The 17,940-nt window shown below is 28.4% G+C and overlaps 1 protein-coding gene across 1 annotated transcript in view; it reads left to right on the top strand.

Moving 5' to 3' along the window:
- Positions 1 to 1,128: 1,128 nt before the first annotated feature.
- LOC135927527 (arrestin red cell-like) overlaps positions 1,129 to 17,940 on the top strand; it is a 45,082-nt gene continuing 28,270 nt past the window's right edge. The window contains exon 1 of the mRNA XM_065463554.1: positions 1,129 to 1,192. The gene's annotated coding sequence lies outside the window, so the exon portion shown is untranslated. The remainder of the gene's footprint in view (positions 1,193 to 17,940) is intronic.

The raw sequence follows: 17,940 nt of genomic DNA, 5'->3' as shown, positions 1-17,940 counted from the left end.
GACTGCAAATTACCAGCATCTATTATTTGTGTGGCTATGTAATTTGAGGTTATTACTACAGCTGCTGTGAGCATATGATCGCACCTTTTAGATAAGCAATAGATCAACTGTGTAGTTGTTTATATAACATTGAAAATGGAAGATAATCTTTTAGAAGTTTAATATCATACAATAATTTTCTCGATTACTTATCTAGCTTCCATCATGTCATCTAAGAGGAATCTCTAACCATCATATAGTTTTATGATTTGGATTGGTCGTTTATATTCTCTTCTTCAAGAATTGTAGATTTGAAAAGTCTATAAATTTTTTCTTAATAGTCCATTCTATAAAACATTGTCTAAAACGGTAATAGGGAGTTATATTAGTTTCATGACCTTCTGTCAATGTAAGTTGCTAAGAATTATAATATATTATGTAGTTTTCAAAAACTATCATCAATTGAGGCATATATGAATTAATTAACCTTTTTAATCATTTATTATTCTTTAGACGCAAAATCATTTTATATCAACAATCGAAAATATTTTATACTGTAATAAATATATTTTCTATTAAAAAATATTATTTTTAGAAATGTCTTATATTATTTTTATATGCTAGTTTATTTTGCATGTAAAATATAATAAATGACATTCAGATTAATTATTTAAAGTTAGTAAATTTTAAAAAAGTATAATATATTAATAAAAAACTCGCCCCCCCCCCCCCATAAAACATTTTTAGTTGAGCCCCCTGAGATTGTAAAGGCTAGCGACGCCTCTGATAATGAAAAGTTTGATATATAGATTTTCTTTTGTTAGATTGATAAAAGGGCATATATTACAATCAAAATATGTTTTTTGAATAAACATGAACAGTATAAAGTTGCTGATAAATATTTGGTGTAAAGAATGTACCATCCATATACTCTGTATCAGATTCTGTCATAATCTTGATAAATTCATGGGTTAAAAATTAGAATTTTATTATTGTGATTCTCTAAAAGGAATGAATTTAATATTCTACAGTTTGATGATCTATTAAATAATTGTTAAATTTAACAAAATATTTATATATGTTATTGATGATAATATTACTAAATAATTTAAATTTACCGCAATTAAATAGACCAATCAGAAAGATGAACTAAATTTACGATCAAATGACTTTACGATCATAGTGCAAATCATTTTTAATATTCTCTTGAAAGGTATGGCAAAATTTTTATTATATGTTTAAAATATTCCTATCTTATGAAATTTATGCTTATATATAAATTAATAAATATATAAAATAAAGAATATACAGCCCATGCTTGATTAAACTTTTATAAATAAGAATACTGTGTTTATATATAAATTAATAAATATAAAATAAAGAATATACAAACCATTCTTGATTAAACTTTAATAAATAAGAATACTTAATTAGGAAAAATATATTTTACATAAGTTTTTCCTAAAACATTATACTTTGGGATTGAAATATGTAATATTTATGAATAAATGATATTTATATTTGATAATTATTAGATGAAAAAAAACTTTAGTGATAAGATTTAGAATAAAATTTTAACCTATTACATTATTTTAAACTTTTTTTTCATGATATATTGCCTATAAAATTTTACATTACTTAAAAATTATTGTTCAAATTTATTAATAATTTATAAGCAGATAATTATAGAAATAATATATCCACACATTGGTCACTTATATTAGTTCATTAAATGTAATTAAATTATCTTATTCTTTAAAACTATTATTTTTATTAAAACATTTTCTATTCATTAATAATTTATATATTTTGTAAAAAAATGTGTATATATTTTGTAAAAAAATGTGTATATATTTTGTAAAAAAATGTGTATATATTTTTTACAAATTACATTTTTTTTGTTTTATGTACAGAATTACAAAAATATATCTTATTAGTAATTAGAGGTTGGTGCATTTTAAACTAGCCTATTGAAATTTTTAATTTGGTCATTTGGTCTGACCCATAAAATACATAATAATTTTTAATGAAAGGAATCAACATAAATTTGCCTAATTATAGATTCCTATAAAAATATTTTAGATAATTTGACTGACCTAAAAAAAATTTGCATGGTCTGCAGGCCAGGTTAGGCTGACTTCTATTAGTAATCAATTTCTTTTAGATTTTAAGTTCCAATAGTATATATAGATTATATGTTAGCAAACTGATCATAAGAGCGACTTTTAACCTTAACTACTTATATCAATTATGTTTACATTGAATTTATTTTAAATTTAGATTTTCCAATATTTTATTTTGTTAAATTGATCATATTATTTCAATATATAAATATGATTATATTTATTCTAAATTGTTAATAGACCAATAAATTATAAGTATGCATTTGATTATATATAAGTATAACATGACTGGCTATCCATTAGAAACTTTACTAAATAAGAGCCTAATTAAAGATATATATAATGATTTTTATAATTGTCAGAGACTGCAGTGTTGTGTTATTAAAAAGTTGAGTTCATCGTACTCTCAGTCTATAGTCATTAGTAATTTAGTCTACTAACTTAAGTCATGAACCCAAGTTTTCCACTTAAGTAATTAATATGAGTCAACTAGAGGATGAATATTTTGATTTAGTATTGTAGAATCATTTAACAAACAAATTCCCACTAGAGGGCAATTATTTAAAATTAGTTATTATAAAACATTTATTATTACTTTAGACCAGGGTTGTGAACCTGGACCCTCTAAACCCTTGTATTTTAACTTAACCTGAACCTGGACCCTTTTTAAAAGTGCAGGGTCCAAGGGTTCTAAGTGTCATAAAAAATTTTAAAAATAAAAATATTTTTTTAAAAAATAATATAAATTTGTTTAAATTTTAATAACTTTTTTTGTGGAATCATTAATTTTATCTTCACATTTTTCTTTCAATTTTCTTCCTGAACTTTCATTTTATTTATAGATTGATATTATTAGTGTAGGTATTAATATTTTACTATGTAAATTTTTTAATATGCTATGTTATAGAAATACATTGATTATTTTTAAAATGAATTGTGTAATAATATTTTAATTTAAATGATAATGCACAACACTTTGCTTCTCAATTTTTATGATGCTATAATGATTATTAAGTTTGAAAGATTTCTGTAATGATTTTATTATAGGATGTGAAGTCATTTTATCGGAAGATGTTTGGTGCCAAATAAAGGACCTTACTAGTGTATTAGTTCCTTTAAAAATAACAATATTAAGATTACAATCAAAACAATTATGTTTATTTGATTTTTATGGCATATGGGTTAGATGCCGATTATATCTAGAAAGATTTACAGTCTTTTTATACAAAATATTAGAAAACATGAAAATTCGAGAGCAAAAATATTTACAAAATTGTGTTGTATACGCTTCTTTATATTTAGACCCTCGATATTAAGTTTTATTGAGTATTGAGCAAAAACAAATGGCTAAAGACCATCTTAAGGATTTATGGCATACGCAAAACTCCATTATTTACAATATATTGGAGGCTACAACAATACCTACTGGTTGTAGTGATAATAATGATAATGATAGCAACATTGTTGATCTTGAAATTAGGAAAAAAAATCAAATTATCATCAGATAGAAAGGAGGATTAAAAAATGCCTATTGCATCTTTAATAGTAAAGTTCTCAGAAGTTAAGAAAATAAATAAGGATATAAATATTTTAAAAATATTGGGAAGAAAATTCTTCAATATATCCAGAATATTATATCTTATCTAGAAACTTCATGGCTGTACCGGCTACACAAGTACAATAATTTTATAAAGATAACTATATTTTAGGTAAGGGTAGAACGTGAATTTTCATCTTTGAAATATATTGTTTACTTTACATGGAAATCTCAAGGATGATATTTTAGAAGATATTATATCGGGGTGGTGCAGTGGTGTATGATGAAGGCTTGTAAACCGAAGGTCCCAGGTTCAATCCTGGTAAGGAGCTAAAAATTTTCGGGTTTTTCTTTGATGGTGTATGGCTTTAGACATATGATATGATAAATTTCTGAGCTGAGAAATGCCACCCTGGTCACCGACAGGCTTGGACAGCCGGGTGCTAGGATACTTGTCCAATAAACCAAAAAAGATGGCCAGCTGAATTTGTGGGTCAGATGATAACGTTTTCTTGGCCAGCGCTAGGATGATGGGATGATGGTGACCTTGGGGGCCATTCAAGCTCAATGTCTACCAAGTTACAATGGACTTGATAATGATACTCTGGTGGGAGATCCATCGGTATTGATACCAGTGGGAGAGATCAGGATTGGGATATCTGTCGATGTGATAATTCAGTATGAGGAATACTTAGATGAGATATCTGGTCGATATTGATTTGATGCACTGGTGGGGGAGATCAAGATACTTTGGCCTCGTGATACAACAGTGATTGATACAAATGAAATAGATCAGAAATACAAATATATTGGGAGATCAGGATTGGGATATCTGTCAATTTGATAACTCCATGTTGGGAATACTCAGGTAGGATATCTTGTCGATACTGATTTGATACACCGGTGGGAGATCAATGGCCTCGAAAATGATACACCGGTGATCAATACAAATGAATTCGATCAGAAATACAAAGATAAAAATAGATAGCATGATTAATAATATAATAGATAAGTGAAGTAGCTTACCATCAGAAAAGGTGAAAGCTAAAAAGAAGAAGAAAAAAAATTATGATTGTGCCATTTAAAATATAAATTATTTCGTTTTTAAATTTTTCATTTGTAAATTGTGAATATTTATATATTGAAGTACAATAATAAATGAATGAAAAAAAAATCTTATTTTGAGTCATTATTTTATGTTCCCAACCTGGATCCTTTTCAAATTTTATTCCTATACCCGAACCTGACCCTTTTTTCTTTTTTTTGTTGAAGGGTTGCTGACTTACAGCTTGAGTCGTGAATACGAGTTATATACTTTATTCGACTCAAGAATGAGTAGTTCTTATGAACTCGAGTCATAAACTTGACTAGACTAAAGGACAAATAATTCTTTTGAACTCAAGTCATAAACCTGAGTAGACTAGAAGATGAGTATTTCAAATTAGTTATTGTTTTTTATATTTTTCCAAGCTAAAAAAATTGGCTTAACTTTGAAACACTTGAAAAAAATTGTCAAAGCCTTGAACTCTAAATCTGTGTATTATCACTCAGAATTGGAACTTAATAAATAATTATTATATTTGACTATTGAAAAATAAGGATGGGTATTGTATTGTTAATTTGCTTAGTCTTAAAATTTTGACCCAATTTGGTGCTCAGGCTGGCTTTGAGCATGAACCAGGGGCTCAGTGCAAAATATTGATATGGGTATCAAAAAAGGTAAATTATATTTTGATTGTAATCATAATTTTTATTCTAAGTGTACTTATCTAGATATAATTATATTTAAAGGTTTTCAATTAAATTTTTTGATAAATATATCAAAATTCTTTGGCTTTGTTGGTAAAATGCCAAACTTGACTGTCAATATTTTTAACTTATAGGTTAATGGCAAAAAATAGCAGTTTGTAAGTGACTACAGGAGTAAAAAGGAAGTTATTAAGATTTTTTGCATTTATTCATCTTTAAGTTATTAATTTTCTAGGTGGGTCAATAATAAAAAAAATTGGTGGGTCTTGTTTAGAAATATATATTTTTTAAAAAAATTAAATTTAATCTGGGAAAATAAATTATGGTATGATTATGGCTTGTGAGCCATAATTACCATTGGTTATCTTTTATTTATTTATCTGTCATATAATTGATTGAATTTTATAAATTTAATTTTTTTTTAAATATTTTTTTGTTGAATGATATTTTTATTATAGAAAATTATTTAGCCATTTTTTGTAAAAAGATAAATGAAAATGAGATGGATAGGATAGGATAAAATTTAAATAAAGGGAAAAGTAAATTGGGTAAAAAATCTAGATACTTTTTCTAATTGTTTTTCTTACATAGATTGCATACTTTTATGAATTATAATATTTTTTAACTAATGATTCTTTCTCAATGGCCACTTATATCAATACTTATAAGCTTTTTTTCTAGCTACATATTTTCTTATACAATTAAATACTACTCTTTAAAATAGTTATTTTTTTAAATTTAAAATATAAAAATGTATAAAAAATTATATATTCTATCTATTTATAATAAATTTTTCATGAACTAGGACTTACCAGTTTTAACATATTTTATTTTAAGGTATCGCCAAAGACGCTCTATGGACTGGGTATTTATGCTTATATTAACCTGGTCCACAAAAAAATGTTATTTTCAAATAAATATTTTAAACATTTATCTTACTATTAAAAAAGTCATTTTAAAAAAATATTAAAATTTAAAAAATTCATTTAAAACAATTATAAATAAATAAAAGTAACCAATCATATGATAGATAAATAAAAGATAACCAATCTAATTTTGGCTCACAAACTATAATAATCTTACCGTTTGATTACATATTATTTCACAATTTTGTATATTCTTTATAAATAACATCCTAATTAAAAAAAAATTAATTTGTTATTTTTCTTTTTAAATTAAAATAAAATCTTTTTTTTACCATTCATTTCACTGTAATATGTAATTTTCAATGAAAACTTACATCCTCTAATTTGAAGATATCAACGGAAACATATTTTTTTAATATGTTTTTTTTTATCATTTTAAAATTTAAACACTTATATTAATTTTTAAAATAAAAACCAAACCGATTAACTAATAGATTTAATTGCTTGCATTCAAAGCTTAATCAGATTTTTTTGGTTTGAGCTACAAGACTGAGCCAGTTTCTTCAGCTCGCACTCTAAGGCTGAGCCAATTTTTTGGCTCACCCTCTAAGGCAGAACAGATTTCTTGGCTGGCTCTTGAAGAAATGTTATAAATAACAATTTGACATCATCTTCGAAAATTTAATAGAAGATTCAGGACATGTTTCGTATATCTCAAAACTCACGTTTATTAGTTTTTTATATATTTAGGACAAAGTCTATAGAAATAAAATATAAATCAGATGATTTTCTTCCTCTAAGAAAAATCTCTTTTTTAAAAAAATTGTTAGACTTACATACAAAAGAGGGAGTGGTAAAAATCGTAATAGATATATCTGAAACAGAATCACATCAATGCTCGCTTTCTATATAATTGTGCGTTTTAGTAGAAGAATGCTTTTTGTTTAAAAAAGGAGCGTTTAAAAAAAAATTAAAATGAATTTATTAGCGTCATAATGTCCTCCAAATCCACCACGGCTTTTATCCTGCTTATTTGGATTAAAGAGGGACACTAAGTTTTTGAAAAAGGGCATATTATGACTTTTTAAAAAGCTGTTAAGTAATCAAATATAAATTTTTTTTGTAAAATAGTGAGCCAGCTAATAAAAATTTGTGGTATAAAAATTAACCCGGTAAAAAAATAGTCAAAAATAAATTAAATGTTTGTATGAGCATCCTAGAGCTCATTCATTCAAAAAAAGCCGGCAATTAAATAATACATCACAGTAAGGATAGGTTTTGAGTAGTAACAAACCCTCCCCCCCCCTCTATTTTTATAATAAATATCTTGTTGGGGTAAAATGTATGGGTATATTAAATTATTCTGATGTTTATTCACAATTTTGATAAAAGCCTTAATTATTCCAAAAATATATTACAATTCCTAGACTAAATTCAATTTTGCTTCGATCTTCCCCATTCCTAATATTCTACTCGTCCTATAGTCGACTCAAGTTGACTACTCGAGTTCATAGGAACTACTCATTCTTTGGTCGAATCAAGTATATAACTCGTATTCACGATTTAAGTTAGAAGTCTAAAGTAAAAATAAATATTTTGTTAATTAATAACTAATTTGAAATACTCGTCCACTAGTCGATTCAAGTTGAAGATTCGTGTTCACGACTCGAGTCAGTTTTGGGTCGATTTTTTAGACCTAAAACTTGGCTCAGTTTTCTACAAATAACACTACTGCAAAGTTATATATTACATGGCCCCATAATTAAATTTGAATTTCAAAACATATCTGGTTTTTAAATAAAATCCCCTAAACCGAGAAACCACTTGCGCCGACTAGCCCTGGTTAAATATCATTTTAAGTTAAAAAATTTCTCTACCCCCCCCCCCCTCCCACCATCACAAATGTATACAATATATTAAAGAAGAATTTGTAAGAAAAATTAGTAAAAGTTAATAACATTTAAAAATTACGACTATAATTCAAAAAATTTTTAAAAAAATGATAAACCCAAAATTGTTTTTATAAAAATTTAATATAGCTGGTCTACAATAAGTGGGCCTAAAGATCTCCAATAAAATTTAAGGAAAAAGCCCACTTAATAATGCCCCCCCCTCCAGCTAAATCCTGGATACGCCTATGATATTTATTATAAAAAATTTTAAAGTAGCGAAGTAACGTGGCATATAGCCACTCTCTAAAAAGGAAGCCACCATTGATATTTTCGTAAAGCATCGCCAGAGCCGTCATATACAATCTCGGGGGTGGGGGCAAAAATTTTCAAAATGACCTATTTTTGCTAACATTCATCTTCTGAATAGCACACTATTAGCTACTGTTATTAAAAAAACTCCCTGTAGCGCGATTTTAACAACTATCATTTAGGCACACGAATTTTTTTTTTCAATATAGGCTCAAGGCCGTAGCCAGGAATTTTTAGTTAGGGGGGCCAGCTGCTTACTTGGGGGAGAGGGTGGCAATATTTTCATTCATTGAAATTTTTATTTAAAATTTATTAATTTAATATGAATAAAAATAATACTATAATCTGAATATACAAAATAGTACTATAATATCGATGATTTTTAAATTTTAACATAAATACTAATTACGTTGATCTTTCCTCGACTCTCTAGTGCTCGATAGAACGAGGCCTCACAAGAAGCCATTGATACCCCAATGATGATGGCTGCTGAGGAGCATTTATAATTCTTTATGCATGATGATATTTTTTTTATACATAATATTTATATTTTAAAAATTATGTGTTTCTTTAACTTCTGTAGCTAATAATCCTTTATTTTCATTTCATGATATTTTTTTTTCTCTTTAGCTTTCACCTTTTCTGGTGGTAAGCTCCTTTAACATCTCTCTCCACTTTATGTTATTCATACAATCTCTTTTATCTATTTTATACTTCTTTATATTGGCTCTAACTTTATGGCCCCATTGAAGTTTTGGCCTTCCTCTTTTACGTTTGCCCATCACTTCCAAACTTTCAACTTTATTTCCTAATGTAGTTCATAGGTCTTCTCATTGTGTGCCCATACCACCTAAGTCTGTTTACCATAACTTAGTCTTAATGGGCACTACCTTTAAACTATTTAGTATTCTTGTACTGTGCACCTTATCCTTTCTTGTTACCCCAGCAATCATCCTCAGCATTCTCATCTCCATAGTTTGTAGACTTCTCTCGTCTGATTCTTTGGTTGGCCATGTTTCCGAACTATATAGAATAGTTGGTTGTACTATGGAACTGTAAATTTTTCCCTTTAATTTGTGTGGGATTCTTTTGTCAAATAGCACTCCAGATAAAGATCTCCACTTTAACCACCCTTGATTAATCTTACTCTTTATCTCTTTTTCTATTGTGCCGTTTGTTTGTATAGTGGAGCCCAAATATTTGCAGCTTTCAATTGCGGATATCTGCCATTCATTTATATCAATACTCTCTGTTTCATCTCCTCCTATCACCATATACTCCGTCTTTTCTCTATTTACTTTTAATCCGTGCGTTTATAGGATATTTATCCAACTCACTAACCTTTCTTTCATTTCATCCTTGGATTCGGCAAGTATCACAATATCATCTGTAAATATCATATTCCACGGGACTGTTTGAGGTATAGACTGTGCCCTTGATGAACTCCTTCGGCTATTGTGAAGCCTGCTGAAGTACCTGTTGTGCTACGGACCACATTGTTGTATGTCCCATATACATATCCTGTATTATTCTTATATATTTTTCGGGAACTTTTTTGTGGCGTAGCGTCCACCAGATAAGTTTTCTTGGGATTCTATCGAAGGCCTTTTCTAGATCGAGAAAGACCATGTGTAGCTTTTTGTTCTTTTCCCTGTATTTTTCACTCATTTGCCTAATTGCATGGATAGCATCGGTTGTTGATCTTCCAGGCATAAAGCCAAACTGTGTCTCTCCTATTTCGATTATATCTCTTAATCTTTTTTCTATTATTTTTTCGTATAGTTTTAGACAGTGTGACATTAGTTTTATGCCCCTGTAATTTTGACAATTGTGTGGATCCCCTTTATTTTTGAAGATAGGAACTAGATAGCTCTGCCTCCATTTTTGGGGAACCTCTTCATTTCCAAGTATTTAATGTACAGATTTGTGAGGAGATGTATTCCATCATCTCCTAGTGCTTTAAGGCTTTCTATTGGAATATCGTCTGGACCCCTAGCTTTGTTGTTTTTCATATGCTTGAGGCATGTGATTATTTCTTGTTCTGTTTTAAGTAGTACAAGGTTTTGACATGGGGAGTGTTCGTCTAGATGTAGTATGTGGGGATTAAAGTTGAGAAGCTCCTGAAAATATTCTTTCCATCTATTCATTATTTCTTTTTCCTTTATTATCAATTTCCCATCTATATTTTTGATTACTTTCGGAGCTCCGTTTATATCCCTAGAGTTCTTTTCTCGCTGTTTGGCTAATCTGTATATTTTATTTTGCCCTTATTTGGTATGGTAAATCTTCGTACATGTCATATGCCATGATTTGGCCCTAGCCACCGCCTTTGTAGCTAATCTCTTGGATTTTTTGTATCTTGACTTGTCATCTGCATTTTTGGATTTATACCATATTTTATAAAGGGCTTTTTTCTCCTGTATAGTGGTTTGTACCTCTTGATTCCACCACCATAGTTCTTTGTGTGATTTGTTGCCTCCTCTTGTCAAGCCTAGCGTCGATTTTGCAGTGTCTATTAATCTGGATGAAAGGTCTGTCCAGATTTTTTCACTGACTTGTGAGCAATTTATTGTTTCAATGTTTGCATTGATTGCAAAGGCATCTGTCATTGTTTTTAATTTGCCCCATTTGATGCATAGTGGATTTATTTGAGATTAAATCGATGATTAGTAGCTTGTGTTGCGCGGCGATATCTTCTCCTGGGATGACTTTGCAGTCTATTACATCTTTTAATCTTCTGCGAGAGATTAGCATGTAATCTATCTGTGTTTTCCTAGTACCACTTTCATATGTTGACTGTCTTTTTTCCTATAGTAGGTGTTGGTTAAGGCAAGGTCGAAGGCTTGCGCAAATTTCATACGGGCTCTCCTTCCTTCATCATTTCTTTCTCCATATCCAAAACCACCATGATGCCTTTTCTAGCTATCTTGCTTTCCCCACATGCACATTTAAGTCACCACCAATTATGACTAGGTCATCCTTAGGGATTTCCATTACAGCTTCATCAAGGATAGCTCTAAAATCATCTTTCTCCTCTTCCTTGCAACCCGTTTGAGGAGCATATACTGAAAGGATGTGTAGTATTGATTGACCAATGCAGAGTTTTATCTTCATTAGTCTATCAGAGATCCTGTTGACTTCTACAACTGAGGAGGTTAGATCTTGACTGAGGATGATGCCGACACCGTTCCTATTGCTAACAAGTCCATTATAGTACAATTTATACCCATCTCCAATCATCAAAGATTCTGTCCTTTCCATTTCGTCTCTTGTATGCACGCTATATCAACTTTTCTCTTGTTCAACATTGATGCCAATTCTCTCGTCTTACCTTTAAGCGTCCCAATATTCAAACTTGCCAGTCTTGTCTTCTTTGCTTTGACCTTTACTTTACTTTTCACAGGATGGAGGTCTACACCCTGCGCGTCGCATGGAGGGATGCCCTAGCTTTCATATTCATATTTCCATTTATTTCTGTCATTTTGTTTATTGGACAGGTATCCTTAGCACCCGGCTGTCCAGGCCTGTCGGTGACCGGGGTGTCATCTCTAAGCTCCGAAATTCATCATACCATATGTCTTTACACATCAGTCATCGAAGAAAAACTTTGAAAGTTTTTGTTCCTTACCAGGATTGAACCTGCGTCTTTGTTCATACTCGTGTTTCCAATCGTACATCTTACCCATTAGGCCACCCCGGCGATTTTCATTTCATGATATAACATTTCCATATTTAAATTTACTAATGATTCTAATGGGACTATTTTATCTGATTAATCAGGGTCAAAGAGAGGCAATATATTAAAACATGATAAAAGATTATAATCATCTTGTGTAAATCTATGTAAAAAAAACATCAACAAAGTAATCAAATTTCACAATACTTTTTAAAGAACAATTGGAGTATTTTTCACAGTCAAATTGTAATTTGGTCTCGACTATAGGTGTTTTACGTATCTTTGATGATTTCTGGGGAGTAAGATTAAATTTTGCTAAAAATTTTTCAGCTTTAATTCTAATCAAATCAAAAGAATTATCACTTCTTTTATTTTTTAATATATTGATTGCGGAATCTACAATTTTTAGCATCCACTAGACTAGATCAGTACCTACTGACTGTAGATACTTATTTAGTGGATCTATTTTTATTAATACCTCATAAATCATAATGGCTAATATAACGTAATTTATATTAACGCATTGAGATAAAAGCCTAGAAGCTTCGACTGAATCATGAGTGGAAACCTCTGAATTAAGAGTTCTATTAGAAAAGTAAAATAATACCTCACCAATAGCCTCAAAATTCTCATAAATGATGCGAGATGTTTCCAAATTAATCCACCTCTGGTCTAAAAGTCTCTTAAGAGTATGACCTGTATATTTACAGGATACGTTAAAACGTCTGAAAAAATTATTCAATACATTGGATAAATTAAAAAAATTAGAAATAATAACAATATTATTATACCAATTTTGAACCACAAGATGCAACCTGTGGTTGTAGCTATGTATAAAAGAAACTTTTTTATTAATTTTTTTTGAAGTAGGGTTTGACTTTCGGCCAGACATAACGTTTGTACCTTCATATGCCTGGCTTAATGTATTCGTTGAATTAATAATTAACTCATTAAGTTACTTTAAAATGCAATTAGTAATGCTTTCAGCAGAAAGACACTGTAAATCTATAATTCCTACTAAATTTTCTTGGATTTCTCCAGAAAAAATATAGCCAATAATTATGGTCAGGTTTTTACAACCTGATGCATCTTTTATCTCATCAGCTTAAGACAAAAAAAGCATCTCACTTTTATTATATTTATCTGAAATATATTCAAACACCATATCTGCCATAATAGATATTACTTCTTTTTAAATCTGGGGTGATGTATATTGGGCGCTTTGGGTATAAATTTTATTTTATTTAATTCAGGATCTTTTTGCATGGTGTGTGAAAACATTGTTATAAATAGTCCTGAAGAATAAATTATGCTTTCATCATTTGCAGCACCCGTAATATTTGTTGAACCAGTCCCTCAAAAAAGTAGCACCTGTATGCTAAGAAATAGCATCAAATCAAATAAGGGGTGTACCGATACCACTTTTTGGAGGCCAATCCGATCTAATATTTCCAATATTAAATTGATATCGGCCGATTACCGATCCGATATCATATCTAATTTTGTATTCTGCAAAGATACCAATGGTTTTAATTTTTAATATACTTTTTATTAGTATAGCATCTATAATTTAACTATACCATAACTTATGTCATTTAAATATGTTATAATGGGGTCATTCCATGTCAAATGAGCAAAAAAATGAGATTTTCGGCCGACCCCCTTCGATTTTTTTAAAATTTAGTAAGCAAAGAAAGGTTAGTGTAGTTAAGAAATAGCCAAAATTTTAGCCTCGTAACATTTATATTTTTGGAGATATTAGGGTTCAAAGTGGCAAAAATGACGTATTTTTACCATTATCTGCCTTCATTCAATTAAGCATATCTTAAAAACTATCTAATTGTAAATAACAAATTTAATATCAAAATTACGTACAAAGATTTTACTTTTAGATAAAAAAAAAAAATTTTTTTTAATTTCCGGCCATTTTATTAAATATATAAGGACTAAAAACGATTTTTTAGAAATTATACGACCTTCAATTTTTTAAAAAAATTTAGTAGACAACACTGAACTCTTCCTTTATATTTATAAAAAAAAATTGGTCTGGGACGAGGCCATCTTCATTCTCAAAATCGATAAAAATGTTTATAAAAGTGTATAAATATTTTCCCGAAAGGGGGCGTCTTTGCATAAATTTATATTTAAATCAGTTTTTAATGGTTTTTCTTAGACTATTTGATATAATTTAAAGGAGTATTTATCTTGTAAGTGAAAATAACAATAAATGGGGCTTTCATTCAATTATAGAAATTGCCTATCGATAAAAGAAATTCAATTTATTACTTTATTTATAATTTTTTATAAAATTTTTTGCTAATATAACATATATTAATATTAATAAAATATATTAACCAAATTTATACTTCTTGAATATATGAATCAGAATCTTTAGCATTTCATATATGGCGCCTATAAATTTTAAAATCTAATATATAACTCACTTTTAAAAGATTCTAATTTTTCGGTAGCGCATTTACTTTCTTGTGACGACAATGTGTAACTACGGCCAGTAGCAGTTAACGGTGAAACTAAAGTTAAGATATGACATTTTGGCAAGTAGAGAGTGTCGTCTATACTTGGAAATGTAAAGGAATTAGAAGGTCCGGATGGGTGTAAAAACTTTATATATATTTCTTCCTCCTTTTGATTTTTCCCTAAAACTAAGGCTAACCACCAATTAGAATCATAAACACATGTTATATTCCCTGATATCTCTCCAAAAATGATACTTTCATCATTATATGATAAATATTCTATATTACTTTCTATTGAATTGGAATTTCCCTGTGTAATATTTCTTCGTGATCATAATTTTCTTGGGTCATATATTCAAAATATATGCCATTAATATTTTCTTTAGCGAACTCGTACAATTCATATGATGTGGTTATTTGCTTTGAGTAAGGTCTTTGTAAACTAGCTCTAGCGGCTAATCTTTTAACAGTGCCACCAATCCCATCACAAACACTTTTCCCATGTGCTGTAGCAGAAAAATGCCATTCCGCCTGTATCCCGAAATCCATCTCATGATGGCAAATATTAATAAAATTTTTACGATTTTTATACTGTGCAGCAGATCCATCGGAAAAATAAAAAATTTTATTTGGCATACAAATTTTATTAATTAAAAAATTTACCAATGTTTTTTGGAAATAATGTACTGCTATTGTATTGTGTTGCAAAGATTCGGATATCATTACATAATTTAGGCAACAAATATTGGCTAAATTATCTTTATAATATATAACAAAAGGGTGAACAGTGGATTGAGCTCTATTCCAATGATAACTTTGTACTTCATCCTGAAGTATAAAGCTATAGTTTTCTGAAAAATCACATAAAATTAAATATTGGCCTTTGTCTAAGTTCAATTTTAGATTTTTTTGATACAATGATTGTTGCGTTTATATTCAATTCTATTGCAATTCTAAAAGTATATAAAATATTTTTATTGTTAAATCACTTTTATATAAGTAATACATTAACTATATATATATACATAATAAGTAATAAACAAATATATATGAAATTTGAAATAAATATTTTAAATAATATTACCATTAATATATCGAAGATTTCTTTTTAGAAAAACCAAAATTTCCAATTTATCAGATGTATGCGGCGATGGTAACTGTCAATATCACCAGCTTCACTAAAAACTGATTCTGAAGAGATTATCGCACACTTTTATAAACAGAGTGCGCGAAAAAAATAATATGGCAGAATGTTTATTATTAATAAAAAAATATACATAAAAATGGATTTCGATTTTATTTATAAAAATAAATGATTTTAGACATAACTTTTTTTTAAAATTTTATAACATTTTATTTTTGTTAAAGACGCGATTTTATATCGGATAGGAAAATTTTATAATATTGGCCGATAACGATATTTTAAAATAGGTGAAATATCGGCCCGATCCGATAAAAATATTGGTACATCCTATCAAATTTAAGATAGTAACGATTACGGTTAATTTGTTGTCTTACCAAAGTTGTTATTATCTCAGCTAATTTATATTTCGATTTTTTATCATGCCAAATTGTTATTGAATTTAAATGAGCTTTTGTTTTTTTAGCAATCCCTTATTTGCAGCGCATTTTTCCAATTTCTGAATCCTAAATTCATCACTTGGGCTACACAAGTATTTCCTACATAAAACAAAAAGCAGCCTCAGCTTCTACACTGTACTCCAACCAGTCTCGACCTCTATGTCTATACCATGATTTTTTAAATAATCTTCATGAATATATTTTTTCACGTAATTGTTTAATTTGATTTGCTTTGGTTCATTCTGGCCAAGGTCACATGGGATTTGAATTGAACTTGAATTATTAGAGAACTTTTTTGACAATTTATAGGTATTGCCAACCCAATAGAGTTTTGTTTTTGCTCATATAAATCAGGGTCAAATAATTCCTCACTAACAAAACATAATCGAAATTTATACTAACTATGAGCAGGATCAGTTTCAGGAATGTAGTTTGTAGAGGTTGTGATGTTGCTTGACATTTTGTTGAACTTTAAATAGGAATTAATAAATGATTGTTTATTCATAATTTTAAAATATTCACCGCTGTTTTAAATAACTGGTTATATTATAATAATATTGTGACTGAACTATAATAAATAAAATAATTATCATTGAAATAAGTACAATTTAAACGTGATAATTAAATGCCTATATATGTAATGTTATACACAAACTCATGAAAATGATTAAATATGAATGAAGGATAAAAATAAAACAGGTTAGAAAGAAATTTACAAACTAGACATGTTTTTTGAATAAATATTTAAAATTTATTTTAAAAATATAAAAATAAATTACAAAAATTTTTTTTTGGGGGGTGGGACCTCATCGTGGTTACGGCCCTGTATAGACTTTTGCTTAAATGACAAATATTGTATACCAATTTGTATTAACATATTATCAATCATCGTATTCTCATTATATTAGTTACATTAGATAATTATTTATTAAAGGTAATGAATGGAATGAATATTACTATAATACAATATAATTAATTATCTTTTTTATTTTATAATCTTATTCCCTCAAATTTCTTAAATTATATATTTTTTTAAGAAAAATCAATGATTTTAAAAATTTCTGTTTATTTAGTATGAATTAACACATAATATGCATAACTATCAATTAAATGATAAATAATGAGAATGTCTCAAAAATATATCAAGCCTGGCCTGAAACCACATCGGGTCCGATAAATATCAAGTAATTTTTGGATCTGTCTTGTAGATTTTTATTTTTAGATTGTGAAGGGCTTCTAATTACTCTTTTAAATGTTACATTTTAATTGTTTTGTATTTTACTTTTATTTTTAATGTTTTTTTTGGCTAATTTATTTTTACTTGGTTAAATTTTATTTCATATCAACTAATAAGCTTTATTTAATAAATTCCTGATAATATGGAAATAAATGATGTATATTTTATTTTCTCATTTCATTTTTTTTCGAGAGCTTAAATTTCAAGACAAATAATAATTTTGGCCTGCTATGAACCTTTGAATTAGACTAATTTATTTCGAAGCAGCTTGTACAAAATATTTTTCAGGCCGGATAATTTTTATTAAAAATATTTTTTTTTACAAAGAATAATTAGGAGACAGGCTAAAAAAAATTCGAGTTCAGCTTAGCAATATTTGTAAAATAGTTTCGCCATTAAGAACACGTCCAATTCATTGTATAGCGTTCTTAGGAGGCATCCATCTTTTAAAGAGAATTAAAAAACGGATATATATTTTATAGAAAAATTAAATATGCCTAACATCTATATTTAT

Source organism: Gordionus sp. m RMFG-2023, chromosome 3, assembly GCF_954871325.1.
Source record: "Gordionus sp. m RMFG-2023 chromosome 3, tfGorSpeb1-WG-v2, whole genome shotgun sequence".
In the NCBI taxonomy this organism is placed as follows: domain Eukaryota; kingdom Metazoa; phylum Nematomorpha; class Gordioida; order Chordodea; family Parachordodidae; genus Gordionus; species Gordionus sp. m RMFG-2023.
The sequence above is the reverse complement of the archived record's forward strand: the minus strand, read 5'-3'. Positions and strand labels throughout refer to the sequence as shown.